Genomic DNA, 22,444 nt, shown 5'->3' with positions numbered 1-22,444 from the left:
CATCTTCAGCCCCAGAATCTTAGACATTATGGGCAGTATACATCGCCCAAACTAACCCTCCACCCCTGCAAAAAAAAAGCCTCATCCTGGACACCGTCATATGTGCCCTACACCCACCTTCAGCTGAATGAGACTCAGTCTCGCACACAATGAGGATGAATTCACCTTCCGCAATGCCCCACTCCATACCCCAGTGTCTAAACTCCCCCAGCTCCTCCTCCCACCTTCACCTTACTTCCTCCACGGAAGCTCTTCTTCTCTCCATCAACTCCCCATATATGTCTGACACCCTACCCTCTCCTATCTCATCCTTGGACAGAAACATCCTGTAGCACTGGGGGCGGCAGCCTCGGGAACAAAGCCAGCTCCCTTCTCATGAAATGTCTAACCTGCAGGTGCCGGAACCCACTCCCCTTTGGTAATTGATACGTCGCCTCCAATTCCTCCAACTCCGCAAACTTCCCCCCAATTTACAGGTCACTGAAATACTCTATTGCCACCCACCCCCACTCCCTAAACTTAGAACCTAACCTAGCCAGGACAAACCTGTGGTTCCTGCGTTTTGTGTCCTAGCAATTGAGCCATTCGCTGTGGCACTCAGGGCCTTGGGAGGGGGGGTATTGTGAGGGAGGAGGGTTTGGTGAACACCGAGTTTCTTTGTACACGGACGATCTCATATTGTACATTTCAAACTCGGTGGAGTGTTTCAATAGGATTATGGGGATCTTGGGGGAGGTTTAGTCCGTTCTTGGGGTATATGCTGAACATGGGGAAGAGCGAGGTGTTTCCGATCAATGTGAAAGGGCAGGGGAGGAGTATGGGGAGGAGTATGGGGAGGCTGCCATTTTGGCTGGTGGGGGGAGTTTTCGGTGTCTTGGGATGCAGGTGTCGCACAGCTGGGCACAACTGCACAAGTTAAATTTGGTGAATTTGGGATTTTGAGGGAATGAGGCGGGACATTTTGCCGTTATCATTAGCTGGAAGAGTCCAGATGGTAAAGAGAACAATGTTGCTGAAGTTTTTATTTGTTTTACAGAACCTTCCGATTTGTGTGCCCAAGTCCTTTTTCGGAGGGTCAATAAAATGGTCTCGGAGTTTATCTGAGTCGTTGGATAAGGCGGAACTGTCCCACGTTGTCTCAGGCTTATCTCGCCTTCTCCAACGACTTATTGTACATCTCAACTAAAGGTGCCCCAATTCCGAACCAAACTTTTTATAAAACTCTGCCAGGATCTTGTTCGGGCCTGGGGCCTTCCCCAACTGCGTAGACCCCACACACTCCATTACCTCCCTCAGCCCCATCGGCGCCCCCAACCTTCCCCTCCTTCACTATCAGGAACTGCAGCCTGTCCAAGGGCTGCCTCATACTCTCATCCCCCACCCGAGGCTCCGAGCTGTACACCTGTCAATAAAAAGCCTCAAATACCCCATTCATCACCACCCCCCCCCCTCCCCCAGCTCCATAACCACTGCACCGTCACTATCCCTCATCTGTCCAATCTCCCTTGCCGCTGCCTGCCTCAAGTGATTCGCCAGCATCCCGCTGGCCTTTTCCCCAAACACATACATCACCCTCCTGGCTCTGCGCAACTGCCCCATTGCCTTCTGTCTACAGAAACGCCCAAACCCATTTGGAGCTTCCGCCTCTCCTCTAACAGGAGCTCTTTAACAGCACATCTGGTGCCGCCAAGTACTACCGGTCCACCTTTTGGATGGCCTCCACCAAAATTTTTCCCCTCTAACCTCTCCAGCCTCTCCTTGTGTGCCCGAATCAAAATAAACTCCCCTAATTCAGCACTTTCAACGCCTCCCATAACGTGGTGGTGGAGTCCTCACCCATCTTGTTATGCTCCACATAATCCCGGACAGCCAACCGTACCTGTTCACAGATCTCCTTGTCTGCCTACAACCCCACTTCTAATCTCCACTGCGGCTGCTGGGAGCCTTGCCTTTTCACCCACAAATCTACTCAGTGCGGCATGTGATCGGACATCACAAGAGCCAAATACTCCGACCCAACCAGCGCTGCTGACAAACCTTTGTCCAGTACAAAAAAAAAAATCAATCCAGGAGTACACCCAATGGACGTGCAAAAAAAATAAAGATTCCTTTGCCCTCAGCCTCTCAAACCTCCACTGGTCCACCCCATCCATCTGCTCCATTAACCCACAACCCCTTCTCCATCATCCACACCTTCAAAAACTGAGGTCACGACCGATCAAGCCTTGGATTCAATACTGCATTAAAGTCGTCCCCCCCCCTCCCACCCCCCCCCCCCCACCCCCCCCCCCCCCCACCCCCCCCCCCCCCCCCCCCCCCCCCCCCCCACCCCGCCGCCGCCATAAATAGCCGGTATGTGTCCAAGTCCGGAACCTTTGCCAAAATCCGAATTCTACATCGTCCCAATTTGGGACATATATCTTCGCTAGCACCCCTCTAGCCTCCCGCGTACCATCACAAACCTACCCCCGGGGTCCACCACTATGCTCCCCACCGTAAAGGCCACGCTCTTGTTCACCAACACCGCCACCCCGCTCGTCTTTATGTTGAAACCCCGAGTGGAAAGCCTGCCCCACCCAGCCCTTCCTCAGCCTCATCTGATCCGCTACCTTCAAATGAGTCTCTTAGAGAAAAGCAAAGTCCGCTTTCAAACTCATCAAATACGCAAAGAGACTCAACCTCTTAACTGGCCCATTTAATCCCCGAAAATGCCAAAAGATCAGTCGGGTCCCCTCCGATCAGCCATATCCCCCCCTTTAATGGGCTCCTCAAGGCCTTTGCCTCCCCCCCCCCCCAACACCAGGCCACTGCAAGATGGCCACCCCTTAACCAAATGCGCCACATCAACTCCACCTATGAGCAACCCTCACCCTGCCCCATCCCAAACCGCCTACCTTCCTAACCCTCCCCCATCGACAAAGAAAACCACCTTCACCCAATCACCCCTCCTTCCTCCCTTAACACATCTAGCTCCCATATCTCTCCCATTAACTAGCCTACCTGTGAGCATTGTAGGCCCCACCCGCAGTAACCACCTTCCCCCTCCCACAATGTTCTTCCACCCCGCCAACCTGTTAAAATCTCCTGTCCTCCCTGGTTCCCATCCCATCCACCACCCGTCCCCACCACCACAGACATACTGACCTCAAATTCCAACAGTGGGAAAAACAGCAATAGCAAACAAACAACCCGGCATAAACGCAACCCTTTCCCTCACAGGTCCATTGTTCTCACAAGCCCCCTAGTCCATGGTCTCTCATAAACTTACTTGCCTCCTCCTCTTTTATCAAAATAAAACTCCTGATTCCGGAACGTGACCGATAAACGAGTAGGGTACAGCACACCGAACTTCACGTCTTTCCTGAATAGAGCCGCTTTGACCCTATTAAACCTGGCCCGTTGCTTGGCCAACTCCGCTCCCAAGTCCTGATAAATATGCACTGCATGTCTTTCCGAAGTACATTCTCTCGTCTCCTTCGCCCATTGCAGAATCTTCTCTTTGTTCAAATATCCAAGTAACAGTGCAACTGCCCAGGATCGCCCTCTGTGGCCTCACCTGCTTTCAGCTACCTCCTCAGCGACCTGTACACTCGATCCGCCTCAGGAGATCGGTCATAGACACCCTCCCCCACCAACTTCACGAACATCTTTGTCGCATATTGTGTGGTCTGCGTTCCCTCGATCCCCACAGGCAGACCCACAATCCAAAGATTTTGCCTCCTTCAGCGCTCTCCAAATTATCCAGCTTCTCTCTTAACATCTTCTGGCCCTCCACCACCAGCAAGATTTCTGCCTCCAACGAAGCCAACCGATCCTCATGGTCAGCCACAGGCGCCTCAACCTTCTGGAGCGACGCTTGCTGCATCTCCAGCCTTTGCTCCACTTTCTCTAGGGGTTGGCCCAGCCACCCTGGCCAGGTCCTCAAGGCCTCCTTTCTCTGCTGCTCAAACCTAGCCATCAGAAACTCCACCAACTGTTCCCTGTTGTGGGCAGCGACAACACAGAGCTCTCCACCATTCTCCCCTCTATCACAGTTCGAGAGATGTCTTGGTCAGATTGTTTTCCCTTACTTGTTGCACTCCCCATTTGATAGGCCCCAGATCATAAGACCATAACACATAGGAGCAGAATTAGGTGATCCGGCCCACCAAGTCTGCTCTGCCATTCAATCAAGGCTGATATGTTTCTGGTTTAGCACACTGGGCTAAATCACTGGCTTTTAAAGCAGACCAAGGCAGGCCAGCAGCACGGTTCAATTCCCGGACCAGCCTCTCCGAACAGGTGCCGGAATGTGGCGACTGGGGTTTTTTTCACAGTAACTTCATTTGAAGCCTAGTTGTGACAATAAGCGGTTTTCATTTCATCCCAATTCTCCTGCCTTCTCCACATAATCCCTGATCCCCCATTAATCAAGAACCTATCTATCTCTGTCTTAAAGACACTCAGTAATTTGGCCTCCACAGCCTTCTGCAGAAAAGAGTTCCATGGATTCACCACCCTCTGGCTGAAGAAATTCCTCCTCATCTCTGTTTTAAAGGATTATCCTTTCAGTCTGAGGCTATGCTCTCTGGTTCTAGTTTTTCCTACTCCTGGAAACATCCTCTCCTTGTCCTCTTTATCCTGGCCTCTCAGTATCCTGGAAGTTTCAATAAGATCCCCCCCACCCTTCTCAACTCCAATGAGTACAGACCAGAGTACTCAACTGCTCCGACTGACATGCCATATGGAAGGAGAATTCCTCGGTGGGATTCTCCCAACGGGCGGCTAAGTGCCGACGTCGGAGTAAAAACGGGAGTGTTTTACTCCGGCGTCGGCGCCCGTTCAGGGACCCCATTCTGCGGCCCACAGGGGGCTAGGATGACGCTGGAACGGCCTCCACCGCCCCAGCCTCCGATTCCGGCCTGAACTCGGCGCCGCAGGGTCTGCACATGCGCAGTTGGGACGGCACCAACTAGCGCATGCGCAGTGGCCTTCTGCCCCGTGGCGGCTCCGACGCCAAATGGCGCAGGGCTACAGGAGCTGGCGCGGAGGAACAGAGGCCGGGGGCACAGAGGCCGGCCCGCCGATCGGTGGGCCCCGGTCGCGGGCCAGGCCACTACGAAGGCCCCCCCCTCCCCCAGGTCGGGCCACCCCTCCCCCCCACAAGCTGCCCCCGGACTCTTCAAGGCCGAGGTCCCGCCAGCTCAGAGGATGTTAGAACGGCATCGGCGGGACTCAGCTTTTTGATGACGGCCGCTCGGCCCATCTGGGCCGGAGAATCGATGTGTCAGCCCGTGCCGGCCCGGGGCCAGAGAGTCGGCGCACACCCCGACTGGTGCTGCGCCAACCAGCCGGCGCCGATTCTCTACACGGCAGAGAATTGCGACCCGGCTTCAGGGCGGCGTGGTGTGATTCGCGCAGCGCCGCACCGATTCTCCGACCCGGCGGGGGGGGTCAGAGAATTACGCCCCTTATTCTTAAATACTTTCCACCTGAATGCCTCCTCCCGAATGGGAGAAAAGACCCAAAACAATTCCACTTCAAGCAGGGGCCACCTAACGTGCGACCCTCACACTATGGACGCCACCGGAAGTCCACGGGTAATCTGTATTGTCTGGCTGTGCTCCGCAGCAACCTGTAAGGAGCCTGTGGTGAAAAAGTTAAGGACAGTGGTAACTTTAAGAGCCGGTGGTTCCTCAGATCAGCAACTGCTTGCCTTGGTGAATCTCAGCCTCATGCTGCTCTGCTCCTCAGAAATATCCAGGAAACTGGCCCTTGGCCTGTTGGCCTTCTGCAGTGGCAGACACCTTCAATGAGTGTTAATCTGCAGCTTGGCCTGGCTGCTGCTCCTCCTCTTTCTCCAACTGTTCATTAATCCAAAGGAATGAAGAAAGTTTATCACCCATGGCAAGTAGATGAATGTTTAATGAAGGCCAGTAAGTGGGAATGAATCAAATGAAGCAAACTGGAAACCCGTAACTGACTTTCAAACACAATACATTGGATGGTGACGAGCCCCAAGACAAGTGCCTGCCGGTGAGTTCCCCTTTAATACAGCTTCCAGATTTCTGAGCAGCCCACTTCTAAATCTCTTCAGGGTTCATATGGTGCGATTAAACCAAGGCTCAATGGAGGAGACACCTGCCTCTGGTCTGGGGGTGAAATTATGACCTCAGTCACCAGTGAAAACACCGTCTCCACATCCACCCGATCAAACCTCATCAGAATTTTGAAGACCTATTAAGTCATGCCCCAGCCTGCTCTTTTCTAATTGACTTTTGGCCATTCTCCAAATTTTCCCATCCTGCCCATGACGATGCCTGCCGATGGCAGGGCGGGAAAATCTCACCCATAATCTTTCAATTCTGGCATCCTCCTTTTGAATCCTTTTTGCACTCTCCTCAGTGCCGCTGTATCCTGCTTGTACTATTGAGACCAGAACTGTGCAGTACTCTGAATGTGCCCTACCCAAATTTCCATGCACCTTCTCTGCCTTTTCATTCTATTCTCTAGAAATGAATTCCAGCTTCCTGTTTGCACCTTTGATGGTATTGCTAACCTGCATTGCTACTTTTAATGATTTATAAGTAGGTTCCTCACATCCCTCTGCTCTTTTATCTTATTTAGACTTATTTTCCAAGGAGAAGGTGGCTTCCTTAAACCTTCCACCATAAGAATGCAGTCGTTCACCCCCACATGCAAAAACATCCGGGTAACATCCCGGTTTAGGATGCCAAGTGGCAACTAACACTTGTGCTAGACAATGACCATCTCCAAGAATAGAAAGTCTAATCACTTCACCTTGACTTTCAATAGGATTGGCATTGTCAATTCACCACCATCGATATTCTGGGGTTCACCATTGACCAGAAACTTAACATAAATAATGAGGCTGCAAGAAGAGGTTAGGGGCTGGGTATTCTAATGCGAAATAACTCATCTCCTCGCTCCTCAAAATCTACCCACCATCTACAAGGCCCAAGGCAGGAGTATGACGGAATACTCTTCACTAACCTGGATGAGTGCAGCTCCAACAACACTCAAGAAGCTCAACACCAACCAGGATGAGGCAGCCCGCTTGAATGGCACCCCATATGCTACCTTAAACATTCACTTCCTCCACCACCGGCACACAGTGGCAAGAGTGAGTACCATTTACAAGATGGGCGGCATGGTAGCACAGTTAGTATTGTTGCTTCACAGTACTGTCTCCTCCTGACATCAGCCTGCCGTCCCAGCATTTAAAAATGGCAGGGTCTTTGCATCAGAAGTGGTGAGAGAGAAGTCACGCACCCGGCATGCACGCTGATGTCATGCACTCCACAAAATCCTGGAGGAGAGATAGCTGCCAGCAAGCAAGCAACAGGAGTGTGCGAAGAACTGAAGATGGATCAGTTTTTAATAAGGAAGAGTGGACCAGAGACACAAACATGCCAGGATCTCACAACTGAATCTGTTGAAGAGAGCTTCTTAGGAGACTCCACAGCAGGATAAAGTAGTGCTGGTGTGAGGTCTAGGGTCTCTGATCAACAGCCCAAGAAGAAGAAGCTGAAATCGGAAACCAAGGAGTTTAAAGAGTTTCTTGAGGTATGGCTTTATTAATTGTGCCAGTGCAAATCAGGATACAAAGCCCATGTGTGTTAAATGCAGGAAGGTACTGGCAAATGAAAGGTAAACCCTCAAATCTGCAAAGGCATTTGAAGACTAAGCATGGTGCGTTCGAGAACAAACCTCTTGATTTTTTTCAAAGGATGCAGCAAGAACTTAAATCGTCACCTGCAGCACTTAGCAGAAATGTAAAAGTGAATGACAAAGCAAGTGAGATCATGAGGCCCAAGCAATTCCCCCAGCAGCACCCTCCACCACAAAGGTATTGGGGTTTCTCAACCCCCCCCCCTTACAAACAACCACTGCTGCAGTATCTTCGGCGCTTCCCCCCCTCACTGCCAAGCCACCCTTCAATGCCAAGCCACCCCTTCACAGCCTGCTCCCTCTGTCACCAAGTCTCCCCTTTCAAAGGCCTTGGCGCTCTTGCCTCAACATACATAACAGGAACCTCCCCCAATTGCACCATTCAGAAGGCCACCCTTGGCACTGGCACAGACTGGCAGGTTCGTACTGTGCCAGAGGGTAGCGCTAGGGTGTTCCCTGCGCATGCCCCTCTCCCATCGGATGCTTTACTTACCTTGATGCCCCTGTCGGGAACCCCTTGATTGTTTCCCGTCTTCATAAAGCTGTTGTGTCATGTCGGCGAGGTTGAATATTCAGTGAGGGGAATCATGTGATAGGTTAGCCCTTTAATGATATGCAGATTAATTAAAATGTATTTAAATGAGGGTTGTGCCCTTTCTGGATGGGAACCTCATTATATCACCGACGAGGGGGCGGGGAAAAATCAGGAAAAAAAATTTCACCGACAAGAATTTTGTTTCCAGACTCTTGTGGTATTTTGCACCCACATCGCCATTCTCGCTGATGGTAAACATGGGTGCATAATCGCCTCATGGTTTTTAAATAAAGATCTAATTATCTTTATTTTCCTAGCACTAATGTTAATCCAGCTGTCCCAAATTCCCTGTTATGCTATCTCTTCCCTTGTTTATTTCAGTATATTCAGATGCAATCCATGCAGACTGAGGTAGGGTGGTATGTGGCCATGGTCATCTTCCGTAAGTATTGCTTTTTCCTCAATTTTACTTTTGATCTTAGCACTTTAGTCATCCATAGTGTTTCACTATTGTCAAATTTGGTTTTTTTTAAACTTTAAACAAAATAAATAAATATTAAACAGTAAAACAGACAATGAAAAAGTCAATTAAAATACAGTTAGCGACATTTATGACAATATCTTTAGATTTACCCTACATTCTGCCGCGGCCAGCCCATGAACACCGACCCCATATTGGGTCAGGGCCGGCGCGCGTAAGAAGTTCCCCTGAGGCAGAATCACCTGAGGAAGGAGCAGTGCTCCGAAAGCTCGTGTTTGAAACAAACCTGTTGGACTTAAACCTGGTGTTGTAAGACTTCTTACTGTGCTTACCTCCCCTCAAGGGGAGGAGCCAGGGGCTGAGCCCACAAAGGCACCAAGATGATACATCACAGGTAATACCTTATAATGGTCCATAGGTGGAGCCCTCATGGGCAACAGCGTGGTACAGTTACGTGTATGGTGAATGGTTACCGCAATACGTTCACCAAACCCGGGCCCTGTTCACGCTGTTGTGAAACACGATGGCGTTCATGACGACGCGAACACTTGGCCGCCATATCGGAGAATCGCCCCCATTGCGTTTCCTTGTGATCTCACTGATCTGAACTAACCTCCTCAGAAGTTACTCAGTTTAAAAAAAACATTTTTATTAAAGTTTGCATTTTTACACTACAAGAAATGGATGGGACTGTAACAATTGACATATTGTTCCTTTTCGGCAGTTCCCCCCCACACCCCCACATTTTCCCGCTCCCGCTCCCCCTCCCCCCACTTTGCTGCAGTTTCTGGCTCTTATCCTAGGTGCTCTGTCCACCACTTTGAACTGCATGAGGCTTAGTCTTCCACAGGAGGAGGTGGAGTTGGCCCTGTTCAGTGCTTCGCTCCAGAGTCTCTACTCTACTTCCATCTCTAACTCTTTCTCCCATTTCTCCCTTGTTCCGTCCAGTGGGAGCGCGTCCTTTCTAAAAGTCATCATATATGTCCCCTGAGTTCCCCTTTCCCAGACTGTCTGAGTCCAGTAGCTCCTCCAACATTGTGTCTCTCAGGGCCCTACGGTATCTCGTCGTCTCCTCACGGATAAAGTTTTTGATTTGCTAATGTCAGAGATCCTTTTCGCTCACTAGTTCCAGTCTTTCCGTCAGCTCCGCTGGGATTGCATGTCTGTCCCCTGTGTAGAAATCGCTCACCACTAGTGTCCCCCTGGTCATTTCGCCACCTCTTAGAAGTGGCGTCAAGCATGGCTGGTGGAAACCTGTGGTTGCCACAGGTGGGGGCCGTGGTGGACACCTCAGTCAGACCAGAGTTCTGCCTCATCTGGTCTCAGGTTCTTAGTGTTGCTATTACCACTGGGCAGGTTGACTGTTTTGCCAGTGGGGATAGAAGTGCTGTCGTGGAGAGGGCTCGGAGGGTTGTTCCTGCACAGGAGGACTCATCCATCCTCACCCATTCCATGTTTGGTTCCTTCATCCATCCCCTCACTCTCGGCCGGGCTGCCCAATGGCAGTATTGTAAATTTGGGAGGGCCCGGCTTCCCATTCTTCTTTTCCTTTGCAGTGTTGTTTTAGAGATCCCCCCCCCCCCCCCCCCCCCCCCCAAAACACACATACAAACACCATAATAATTTTGTCTACTGTTTGGAAAAAGGCCTTGGGGATGAAGATTGTTTTGGATCTAAACAGGAAGAGTAACCTGGGCATTATGTTCATCCTGGTCAGATTCCATTTGTGGATCCATGTCAAATCATGGGCTATTTGGATCCCCAGGTAGCAGAATTTATTTTGGGCTCTTTTAAATGGGAGATCCTCCAGCTCTGCCCCTCCCCTTCTCGGGTTCACTTGGAAAACTTCACTTTTGCCCAGGTTGAGTTTGTGGCACGAGAAGGCTCCAAATTCTTCGAGAAGCTTCATATTTTGTTCATGCCATTTTGCTGGTCTGAGATGTAGATGAGCAGATAATCTGCAGAGAGTAAGACTCTGTGCTCTCTGCCTCCTCTTCGGATACCCTTCCAGCCTTTTGCATTTCGCAGGGCAATCGCCAGGGCGAACAGGAGAGGGGTCAGTCGGCATCCCTGCTTGGTGCCTCTGTGCAACTTGGAGTATTCAGAGCTGGTGGTGTTGGTCTGAACCATCGCCTTGGGGGCCCTCCTGAATTTGCAATACTACCACTGGGCAGCCGCAGCCAAGAGACTGAGGACGGGTGAAGGAACCAAACACGGTATGGGTGAGGATGGAGGAGTCCTCCTGCACAGGAACAACTCTCTGAGCCCTTGCCACACAGCACCTCAATAAGGAACTTCCACTCGACTCGGCCGAAGGCCTTCTCTGCGTCCAGGGAGACGATCACCTCTGGTGTTCTCTCAACGGGTGGGGTCAGTATCACATTCAGCAGCCTTCTGATGTTTGCAGTTTGCTGTCAACCCTTAACAAAGCCTGTCTGGTCCTTTGCGACCATCTCTGGTACGCAGTCCTCCAGTCTCTTGAACAGGACTTTTGCGAGTATTTTCATGTCCAAATTGAGTAGCGAAATGGGTCTGTATGGTCCACATTCCATTGAGTCTTACTTTTTTTGGTATCAGCGATGTGGTGGCCTATGTTACCATAGGAGGCAAGGTTCCCCTTGCTAGCGCGTCTATGAACATCTGCAGATGTGGGGCGAGAGCCGGTGCAAATGTTTTGGAGTAGTCCTCCAGGAACCTGTCGGGTCCCGGCGCTTTCTCCGCCTGAATAGAGTTAACGCTCTACGTGACCTCTCTTAGTCCTAATGGTGATTCCCGCACCTCCCGCCTATCGTTCCTCCATGACTGGCAAGTCCAATCCGTTGAGGAACCTTTTCATCGCCGAGTCCCCATCGGAGGTGTACAGTCCTAGGTAGAAGGTCTCAAAAACTTTGGTGAGCCTTATTGGTTGGGCTACCAATCCACCTCGGCTGCCCTTCACTTTCCCTCGTGTCTGCCTGCTTCCTCAGCTGGTGAGCCAACAGGTGACCAGCCTTCTCTCCATGTTCATAAAAGGCCCCCTGTGCCTGGCGGAGTTAATGCACTGCCTTCCTAGTGGACAGCAGATTAAAGTCCATTTGTAACTTCTTCCTCTCAACCAGAAGCTCTACAGTCGGGGCCTTGGAGAATCTCCTGTGGCCTTGCCGCCCTCTGTGCCCTATCCGTACGTGCTTTGCAGGCTACAATTTCTTCCCTAATCTCCGCCATCAGTGCTTCCCGTTCGGGTTGTTAGTAACATGCTTGCCTATGGCCTAGCAGAAAACCTTGTCGACGTTGGGCACAGCCCTTCTCCTCCCTCATTTCCATGTAAAGTGAAGCATGGCCAGAGATTATGATGCGGAGTCTTCCGCATTGACTATTTCTGGAAGCACAGATTTCCCCAGTGCAAAGAAGTCGATGCGGGAATAGACCTTATGTACTGCTGAGAAGAACGAGAATTCCCTCTTACCTTGGTGCATGAGCCTCCATCGGTCCATGCCCATCTGTTCCATGAACGTTCCCGTTTCCCTCGCCATGCCTGTCATTTTCCCTGTTTTGGGGTTTGATCTGTCCAGTGGGTCCTATACACAGTTAAAGTCCCTCGCCCATGATCAGTAGGTGTGTGTCTATGTCAGGGTTTTCCACCATGGTCTTTTTAACAAACTCCGTGTCATCCCAATTGGGCTTGAGTCCAGCATGCCTGGAAGGCCAGGGAAGCCATTATCCTTGTCTGCTTCTCATAGGATGGGGCTTTGCCCTTCATCTCATCCCCCCCTCCCACTGTCTCTCCCCTCTCCTTTCTTCTCCCCTCCCCCCGATCACTCCCCATTCCCACCCTTCACCCAACACCCCGCGTCACCCCCCCCCCCCCCCCCCCCCCCCCCAACCACCGACTTCCACCCTCCCAGGTTCTGTATCACATTACACCAGGGTGATGGGCCTGTGTTGGCACTGTCAGCAGACAAGGCAGGAGGGTGGTGGTAACCCTCTGTGAGCTAAGCTCTGGTGCTCCTCAGTCTTTGCTATAGTCTGACTCCTGTCTTTCTGCTGACAGAACGCTCACACCCATCACCTGCACATGGTATTCATCGGGGACTCCGGATCTAAGACCACTGTGCCGTGGGCGGAGGGGGAGGGGGGGGGGGGAGGGGCTGAGGGCAACAGGTGCTGGGGGTGCAGGTCAGCCCGCTATGCAGAATAACATGACAGGGGCTTTGCAGGTAGAAGGTGTAGAACATATTAATTGTGACCATTCGAAACCGTCATTGTCCCTAGTTACCGATGGTTACACGCAATGGTCCTCAATCTCCTTAAGCTTTCATGCTCTGTCAGTACATCTCGGTGTGTCCCCAGTATGCATGTCAGAGGTGGAGGCAGCCCACTGCTCTTCGTGCCATGTGACCTTTGATTGCCCTGGCAGGCATCCTCTCGGGGGGCCTGTGGCTGGAGGGCTCCGGCTATCTGACCGGTGGCCTGGTGTCGCCGTGCCACCCTGTTCTCTCATTCTATCCGCTGACCTCGATACATACCAGGGTAAGGATGGGGGCACTCAGGAGAGCTGGAGACCACCATCGTTTCCCTGTGGGAGGCTCCGGGTAGGCCTAAACCGCTCCCTCCTTCCGAATGGTTCCCATAGGGCCCTGGGGTCTCCATGGGACAGAGGAGCAGCTGGTGTGAGCTCCGAAGCCCCTGCATCATCCGGCAGTGCCGTTCCTGGCGTCTCCCCATTGTCTGCACCATATTGTCGATGCCCTCAGCGATGTTCCTCAGTGACTGGGACATGCTCTGCAGTGCCCTGGCAATGGCCATCTGAGTCTGGGACACATCCCTCAGTGCTGGGACATGCTGTCAAGGCCCATAACCATGGCCATCACCGACTAAGCATGCCTTGGGCACCACTACCCATGGCATGGACATCATGCTCCATGCTTTCCACAGTGGTCACCATCCTAGCAGTGTTGGTATTGGTGCCATACATTTCTGGCGCCATTTTCTGTGTCTGTAATATCTGCATCAGCTCCGGTTAACCTTGTCCAAAGACTCAACATTTGGCTGGGACCGAGCTGAGTCCTGGGATCCAGCCGACCTCCGACTGCTGATTCCTTTGAATGTTCCTGCCTCCACAGTGCATCAACAACTGTGTGGTGCTCACCAAATCTTTCCCCAGAAGTGTGTCCACTATTGTCGCCCACCGATGTGTGTGTCTCTGCGCTCCTGGAAGGTGCGGATGAAAGCCATGACACATCGATGGTGGCACCCTTGGAACTCTCCTCCGAGGTGTTCTCTTGGAAGGCGGTGAGGTGTATGGGAGGGGTGGTGGGCACCCAGAATAGGCCAGCACCATCCGTTGGAGATCCTGCTATAGAAAGGGCATGTGGTCAGTGAGAGGGAAGCAGCCTTTTGTCTGACATGCACAACTCACAGGAGACAGGTCATCTGGGTGAAGGACCAGTGAATCCTCACCTCTGCAGCGCAGCCCAACCTCACTGTTGGTGACCATTCTATCCTCGGTCAACCCCACAATCTCCAGAGCCTGTACCTCATAGGGGTGAGGACTCTTTACTTGTGGGAGATGCTGGTGAACAGCTGGGGGTCACCATCTATATCGGTAAAAATAGTATAAGTAGAAGGAGCAATCAGTTAGGCAGATTTGAGGGAGCTAGGAAGGAGACTAACAAGCAGAACTTGAAAGTTAGAAATTGGGTACTCCAAGTGTCATACATTAGTGAGCGTAAAAATAGGAGGATAACAGGTATAAACAGTTGGTGCAAGGGGGAGGGACTTAGGATTCCTTCAAGAGCTTCTTCCAAACCTGTGACAGCATTAGAAGGACAAGGGCAGCAGATTCATGGAAACTCTACCATTTGCAAGTTTTCCTCCAAACCACACATCATCTTTCAGCATCATTCCTTCACTTATGCCAGGTCACATTTCTCTCCCTAACAGCACTGCGGGTGTAACCACACCACATAGACAGTAGAAGGTCAAGAAGGCAGCTCGGCACAACCTGCTTGAGGACGATCAGGGATGGGCAATAAATTGTGACCAGTTTTGTGGGATTTGGGATCTATATAGACCAGATGGATTCTATTCTACCTCAACAGAGCTGAGACCACAGTCCTAGTGACTTGCCCTGTTGGCGAGGGTTCAGACAAAGTTGGCAAATGGATGGGAATCAGGATGTAGCATGAGAAAGGAGAATGAAGCTGCACAAGAGGTTTGGGAGAGACAGATAACACTCAAATAACAAACAGTAAGGTATCAGGTATCAGGCAAGATGGGAGCAAAGGAAGGAGAACAAAAGAACAAAGAACAAAGAAAAGTACAGCACAGGAACAGGCCCTTCGGCCCTCCAAGCCTGCGCCAACCATGCTGCCCGTCTAAACTAAAATCTTCAGCACTTCCGGGGCCCATATCCCTCCATTCCTATCCTATTCATGTATTTGTCGAGATGCCCCTTAAACGTCACTATCGTCCCTGCTTCCACCGCCTCCTCCGGCAGCGAGTTCCATTACCCTCTGTGTAAAAAACTTACCTCGTACATCTCCTCTAAACCTTGCCCCTCGCACCTTAAACCTATGCCCCCTAGTAATTGACCCCTCTGCCATGGGAAAAAGTCTCTGACTATCCACTCTGTCTATGCCCATCATAATTTTGTAAACATCTATCAGGTCGCCCCTCAACCTCCTTCCGGGTTGGCAAACATGATAGTGCTTGAGACAGAGGCTGTCGTGTGTGTGTGTTTGTGTGTGTGTGAAGAAGAAGAAATAAAAGAAACACTGCTTGGTGTAGTCTATAGCCCATCAACTAGTGGAAAAGATATAGAAAAGCAAACTGCAAGGGAATACCTTGCATCTGTAAGGGAGAGGATGTTGCCTAAATTATGTTGAAAGAGGTGGCTTTAGCTATTGTTTATTTAGATGGTGTACTGAAAATATGCAATTCACTTTGTAAGGTTTATGTGTTTTACTTGCATGTGGGTCTAATGAGGTTGAATAAATAAATATCCAGTATTAAAAAAATACAAGAACTGTGGGTGCATTATTTAAAGAATGAACTGATAAGCATTTGATGCAGCAGATGATACAAAACTGTCCACAAGGCAGTGGGATTTATTTTGGATCCTTCCAGCACAGACACAGTAGCCAAAAAGCTTCCTTCTATTATCCACTGAAGTCACGACCACAGAGAATTGTGAAAAGTGAGGAAGATAAAAATATATTTCCTTCCTCCTCATGATTGAATGTTGGTCCAATGCTTTCTCCGCCATGATTTCATAAACCACACAAATAGTTTACCTGGGAAGCTTTTTCTTAAATTTAAAGTTTGTTGTTTGTGTTGTCATGGTCACAAGATAATTGCAGACTAGGAAGGCCATTCGGCTCATTTTAATTCATCCATCCACAGAGATCCCAACTGAGATTACATAATCTGAAGAAGAGACATTTAACATAAATGTTTCCCAATTTTTTAAAGTGTCACCTGTTGCTTGCCATAGTCAGCCATGACCAGTGCGCTAATGTAAGAACTTTTCATTAAACTAACGTGATTTCAATAATTTGTTCTGTATGAAATATATTCAAATATACTGGAATGTGGTGACCGTTGGATGTTTTTTCTAAATGTGCCCTCTTAGCATACAATCACATGTTGCAAAGAGTGAATATTGGGAAATCATGTTAGTTCCATTAAATAGCATGAGTGTATGAGGTGGTTGGATCACTACATTGGTTTTGTTGGCATTGGGTCAGTGAAGGGGGAAAATACACCAGCTGAACTGTTTCTGATTGCTATCTACTGACCCCTACTGGAAATAAGGCAGTACAAATGGTTGGATGCTGGGTTTGGCTGCAATATCCTCTTGGACAAATATCGCCGATATCCACTGTCAAGATTCGAACAATGGTTTCATGGATGCAATACCTAGATTGTTCTAATAAGCGGAGGGGAGAATTTTTTTTCACAGATTCTAGAAACATAACTTAATCAATTTTTCCAACAGTAAGAGTGAATATCAACTGTAGCCGCCCCCCCCCCCCCCCACCTCCGACGAACCATGTGATCAGTGGGATGGGTGCAGATAGAGGTACCATTGCCTTCCCACCTCCCTCTGATTAAGTCTAGAGTAGGAAGGCCATTTAAGGGCCACTTAATGGACTAACTCTGCCAGCACTGCAGGCATTTAACCAGTGGTGGGCAGGGCACTTCCCATCCTGGGAGGCTGCTGAGCAAACCCTGTTCTCCACCCCCCCTCCCCCAACCTGGCTGGCACCCCCTGCCCCACCATCCTTAGAAACCCCATCCCAATTAGCTATCCCCGGAGGATCAGCCGTCAACCCTCCCGGTATACAGGCTCCTCAGTGCAATACCAGCCACCCAGTGCAATGCCAGAAGTGGCCATCACTCCAAGAGGCGCTGCCAGTCAATGCTGAGCTGCCAGCCTCTGATTGACCAGCAGCTCTCGGGAGCAGGATGTCCACCTGCTGGGGGATCAATTCAGTTGGAGAACCCAACACTGCCCAGGCAAGCGCCTGATTTCATTGGAATAATGTTGGCCCTTCCATCGAAAGACAACGCGGGGCTGCCACCAGTTCTCTAAGCCATGGGCAGAACGCACATCGCTGCCACTAAATTCTGCCCATTGATCATGATGCATGGTAGCATATTACTTCAAACTAAAAGGACTATTCTGTAAAATTTATTAAAATACTTTAAAAAATCATATTATTAATTTAATTCTGCAATATATATTTTCAGCCTCTGATTTCCCTTCTGATTCTTCCATGTTTGATGAAGGTAAATTAAACTGCCACCATGCTTTCATCCTGTTTTTAAAAATCGGGATCACTAAGTACAAGATAGCTATTAGGTGGAAAATAATCCTCAGCATACAATTTTAAGCATTATTTAGCCTTACAGTTTGAAATGTCTCCTCCCCCATGACTTACTGAATCAATTCACTGAGCTTCCACAGCCAAATAAAATGATCTGAGTCTTTGTTGAGTTAACCTCAGCCTGCGGTGGCTTCTGTAAATGGCCTCTCAGGGCCCTCAAAGTAGGAAACAGAAGAAAGAACTCAAATTCCCGCCCCTGATAGATATCAGGGACTCCCTGCGGCTCTTCTGGACTCTGCCAGCACTTGGATGTTGGTTGAAGGAGAGGATTAGGATTAGTTGTGGCAACCTTGCCCCTCCCCCTCTCACCCTCCACTCTGTTGACATTCAGCACAGACTCATGCATAAACAATGCTCATATATAGACGCGTGGGATACTGCCATCTGTGGAGCTGCACCTTAACTTGTATCACTGCTGTTAAAAAAAAGGACGGAGAAAAAACCAGCGACAAAAGGTACCCAAACAAAGAAAAGGCGTAAAATTAGTTTCAGGTGGATTTTATGTTTTCTGAAATGTAAGATGGACCTCTCTGAACTAGAATATTTAATTATATATGACTACATAGCATTAAGTGCTATGCAGAAATGCCACTTTACTGTTGCCAATAATTTCTGTCACAGGTTTGTTGCTGTAGGAAATGATAGTCCAGAAACGGTAAACGAGCGAACATACCAATTAGGAGAAGGAATAGGCCCCTCGGCCCCTCAAGCCTGCTCTGCCATTCGATAAGATCATACCTGATCTAGCTGCCTATACCTCTGAGAATCTTTCACTAGCTTGTTTATCAAGCATCTATCCTCCACTGCCTCAAAAACAGTCAATAATTCTGCTTCCACAGCCTTTTGAGGAGAAGGGTTCTCTCTGAAAGAAAAAAGGATTCTGTCTTAAATGGCCGACCAATTATTTTTAAAGTGACCTCTCGTTCTAGAATCTCCAAGAGGAAACATCCTCTCCACATCCAACCTGTCAAGACCCCTCAGGATCTTATATATTTCAATCAAGTTGCCTCTTGCTCTTCTAAACAAGCCTAGCCCATCCAATCTTTCCTCATAAAACAACCCACCCTTTCCTGGTTTTAGCCTAATAAACCTTCTCCAAATGCTTCTGATGCACCTGCGTTCTTCCTTAAATAAGGAGACCAATACAGTACACAGTGCTCCAGACGTGATCTCACCAGTATCCTGTACAACTGAAGCATAAACTCCTGACTTTTATCATTCAATTCCCTCACAACAAACAATAACATTCTATTAGCTTTCTTAATTACTTGCTATATCTGCATAGTAGTCTTTTTGTGATTCATAGACTAAGGCACCTAGATCCCTCTGAATCTCAGAGCTCTGCATGCAATCTCTCACCATTTAGATAATATGCCTTTTTTAATTCTTCCTGCAAAGTGCATAATTTAACATTTGTCCATATCATACTCCATTTGCCAGATCCTTGCCCACTCGCTTAACCTATGTTAGTATGTAATCTCCTTCTGTTCTCTTCATACTTACTTTATTGCCCACTTTTGTAGCATCAACAAATTTAACAACCATACTTCCGGTCACTTCACCCAAGCCATTTATATAAATTGTAAAAGGTTGAGACCCCAGCACTAATCACAATGGCACACCATTCATCACACTCTGCCAATCAGAAAAGGTCCAATTTATGACTGACTACCTTCTGTTTTCTGTTGGCTGGTCAATCTTCTATCCATGCCAAAATATTATACTCTACACCAGCGATGGGTAACTTATGGCCTGGGGGCTATATGTGGCCCATCTAGGTTCGGAGTGCAGCCAATGAGACATTTTGTTGACTGTTGCCCACGTGCCACATTCCACTGATTTCCACCCACATAAGTTTCTTTCCTACCACTATGACTGAAGTGATTCGCACATAAAGCAAGGGCTAGCGAAGTGAGGTACATGATGATTGCACAGGACATTTGACTATGAAGGTCGTGCACTCCCTCTGTGTCCAAAGTATACATATTTCTCTTATTTTTACCATTTGATGATAGTTCTATTAATATATAAATAATTAAAAATATAGCTCATTATGAAACATTCGGCTTTTATTAAATGTATTTATTCTTCCTTATGGGGTCATGGTGAGTGAACCAGCCTGATTTCAATCTTGTGGCCCACTGAGATGAAGGAAGGCCAATCATGTGACCCACTCACTAGCTGAGGTTGCCCATCACTGCTCTACTCCATGAGTTTTTATTTTCTATAATCACCTAATGGCATTATTGAATGTCTTCTGGAAATATGAGTACAATTTTATTTATTCATTCATGGAAGGCGAGCATCCCTAGCAAGGCCAGCATTATTACTGCCCTTGAGCTGAGCGGCTTACTAGACGGACATTTGAGATTCAGCCACAATGCTGTGGGTTGGAGTCGCATGTAGGCCAGACCAGGTATGGATGACAGAGTTTCACGGTCATTATTAGACCTTTCTAGATTTTGTATTGGATTCAGGTTTCACTATCTGCCGTGGTGGGATTCAAACCCGGGTCCCCAGACATTACCCTGTGTCTCTGGGTTACGAGTCCAGTGACAATATCACGATGCCACCACTTCCCCAATACATCCACTGGTTCCCCTTTAACCACATCATAGGTGTCTCCTTAAAAGAACTCCAATAAATTGGTTACACATGGCTTCCCTTTCACAAAACCATGTTGACTTCAACAATTTGCCAAATACCACTTTCCTGGTGATTGTAATTTTCCTGAGTTCCTCCCTTCCTGATTTGCAGCTATTTCTGGGGATATTAGTTGTATCCTTTATAGTGGAAACTGGTTCAGTTTCCTGCAACCTTCAAACATGAAGACACTTCTGTTATGTTAATTATATTGTTAACGTTATGGATTAAATAGTTACAGGGTGTTGATTTATTAAATACTTTGAGTACATATAAAAGAGGCTGCTGGGCTGTTGGTAGGTAGGATGCAAAGACATGTAAAGCTGCAATAAAAACAGAAATACCAGAAAAAACTCAGCCAGTCTAGCAGCATCTGTGGAGAGAGAAACAGAGTTAATCTTTTGAGTCTAATACGACTCTGATAAAGTTCTTTTAAAAAAAATTGAATTAAGGGACAATTTAGCATGGCCAATCCTCTTATCCCGCACATCTTTGGATTGTGGGTGTGAGACCCACGCAGACACGGGGAGAATGTGCAGACTCTACACAGACAGTGACCCGGGGCTAGGTTGGAACCTGGGTCCTCGGCGCCGTGAGGCAGCAATGCTAACTGTGGTGATATGCCTGTAAGCAATATCATAGATGGATGGTTTGCGACCTCCAATCAGTAGATGGTGGTGCAGTCACACCATGCAGTCTCAGGACTGTGGTCATGTGACCAGGGACTCCCAAGTAAGTGGAAACACATCTGGCCATCAGCAGATGGGTGCAGGAGATCGTCGTAAGACATACAGGTGAACAGTCGTGCTAAGTGTAGTTCCAGAGGAGTACAAAGAAACTCCATGATAGCTTGCTCTGCAACAAATCACTATCTTACCACATGTGATTCAACAAAGATCGTGGTTTGGATATGTCTAGGTATTTCATAGGTGTTTTGCAAGATATAGAAGTCCAAACACAACACGGTACCAAGTGTGCTGAAGATTTGAAGATAACGATGGCAGTGACAAAGTTAGGAGTTCGGCAGACAGACCGATCTGGTGAACCCCAACCTTAACGCGACTCAACACACTAGATGACGCTGAAGGTAATGTAGATGAAAACTGGCAGCTATTCAAGCAGCAGTTCAATGTTGCAGCTGTGGGCCTACAGGCCCAGCCTGATGAAAGGCGAATCGTGTTGCTGCTGACAAGCAATTGAACTGTATAACTCATTTGCGTTCGATAATGAGGAGGATTGCAAGAATTATGATGAAGTCGTGAGGCACTTTGATAAACATTGTTCCTCTAAAAGGAATGACACGTTTGAGTGATACAAGTTCCGTATGCGTATCCAAAAACCAAGTGAATCATTTGACAGTTTTGTCACAGACTTGAGGCAAAAGGCCCCAGTCATGCAACTTTAGCAGCCTGAAATCTTCGCTAATCCATGACCAAATTGTCTTTGGTGTCGCTGATGACAAGCTCCGGGAAAGATTATTGCAGGAAGAGGATTTGGTGCTGGAACAGGCAGTAAAGATTCACCAGGCGAGCGAGATGGCTGCCCAGAGAATAGGCGCACTCTGCTTGAAAAATGTTGGCATCAACTTGGAAGAAGAAGCCAGCGCCATTAGTGCTGTGACACACGTCATGAAGAAATGGGGTCTCAGTGTGGGCAGCCATTTTAAGCGGCTGACAGGAGCTGCCGCCACCTTGTGTGAAATGTGCGGCACTCGACATGCCCCATGGCAATGTCCGGCCTTTGGAAAAATCTGTTCCAGGAGCGGCCGTGTTGGGCATTTTGCAAAACAATCAGTGCATGCAGTTGATGGGATATATACTGAAGAACAGTTTTTCATTGATCTCATAGCGGTGAGGGACCAGAAGAGTTCGAACAAGAATGATGAAAACAAAATCTTAAGGAAGACTGCAGCTAGTAAGAACTCTCTGGAAACTTTTAAAACTAGTTTGAAATCAAGGGTGGTACTGAACAATTCTCTATTACGATGTGACTTTGACCCTAATGTAACAGCCAACCTCGCGAGTCGGTCTGTTTTGCAAAAGCTGAACATGCAGCGGAAAGTCGCTGATCAGCCAGGGCTGCTGGTGGACTTCACAACTAGAACAATGGAGACCTTCAGTGTCTGAGAACTGCTGCCCTCTGCGGCAGACATGAGGTACATGTTACTACTTTATATTGTAGACATGGATGTTGACTCCATCATAGGCGCAGATTCATGTGAATCCCTGAACTTAGTCGAGTGAT

General features: G+C 48.7%; 1 protein-coding gene and 1 long non-coding RNA gene across 7 annotated transcripts in view; one reads left to right on the top strand and one right to left on the bottom strand.

The window, feature by feature from the left end:
* Window positions 1-22,444, top strand: part of LOC119978634 — a 78,716-nt gene that overhangs the window by 13,559 nt on the left and 42,713 nt on the right. The window contains exon 2 of the long non-coding RNA XR_005463514.1: window positions 8,588-8,648. This is a non-coding gene — a long non-coding RNA (uncharacterized LOC119978634). The remainder of the gene's footprint in view (window positions 1-8,587; window positions 8,649-22,444) is intronic.
* Window positions 1-22,444, bottom strand: part of rgs11 (regulator of G protein signaling 11) — a 161,050-nt gene that overhangs the window by 130,629 nt on the left and 7,977 nt on the right. The window lies entirely within an intron of this gene.

The sequence above is a fragment of the Scyliorhinus canicula genome, chromosome 15 (assembly GCF_902713615.1).
Source record: "Scyliorhinus canicula chromosome 15, sScyCan1.1, whole genome shotgun sequence".
In the NCBI taxonomy this organism is placed as follows: domain Eukaryota; kingdom Metazoa; phylum Chordata; class Chondrichthyes; order Carcharhiniformes; family Scyliorhinidae; genus Scyliorhinus; species Scyliorhinus canicula.
Note: the sequence above shows the minus strand (reverse complement) of the source record. Positions and strands in the feature narration are given on the sequence as shown.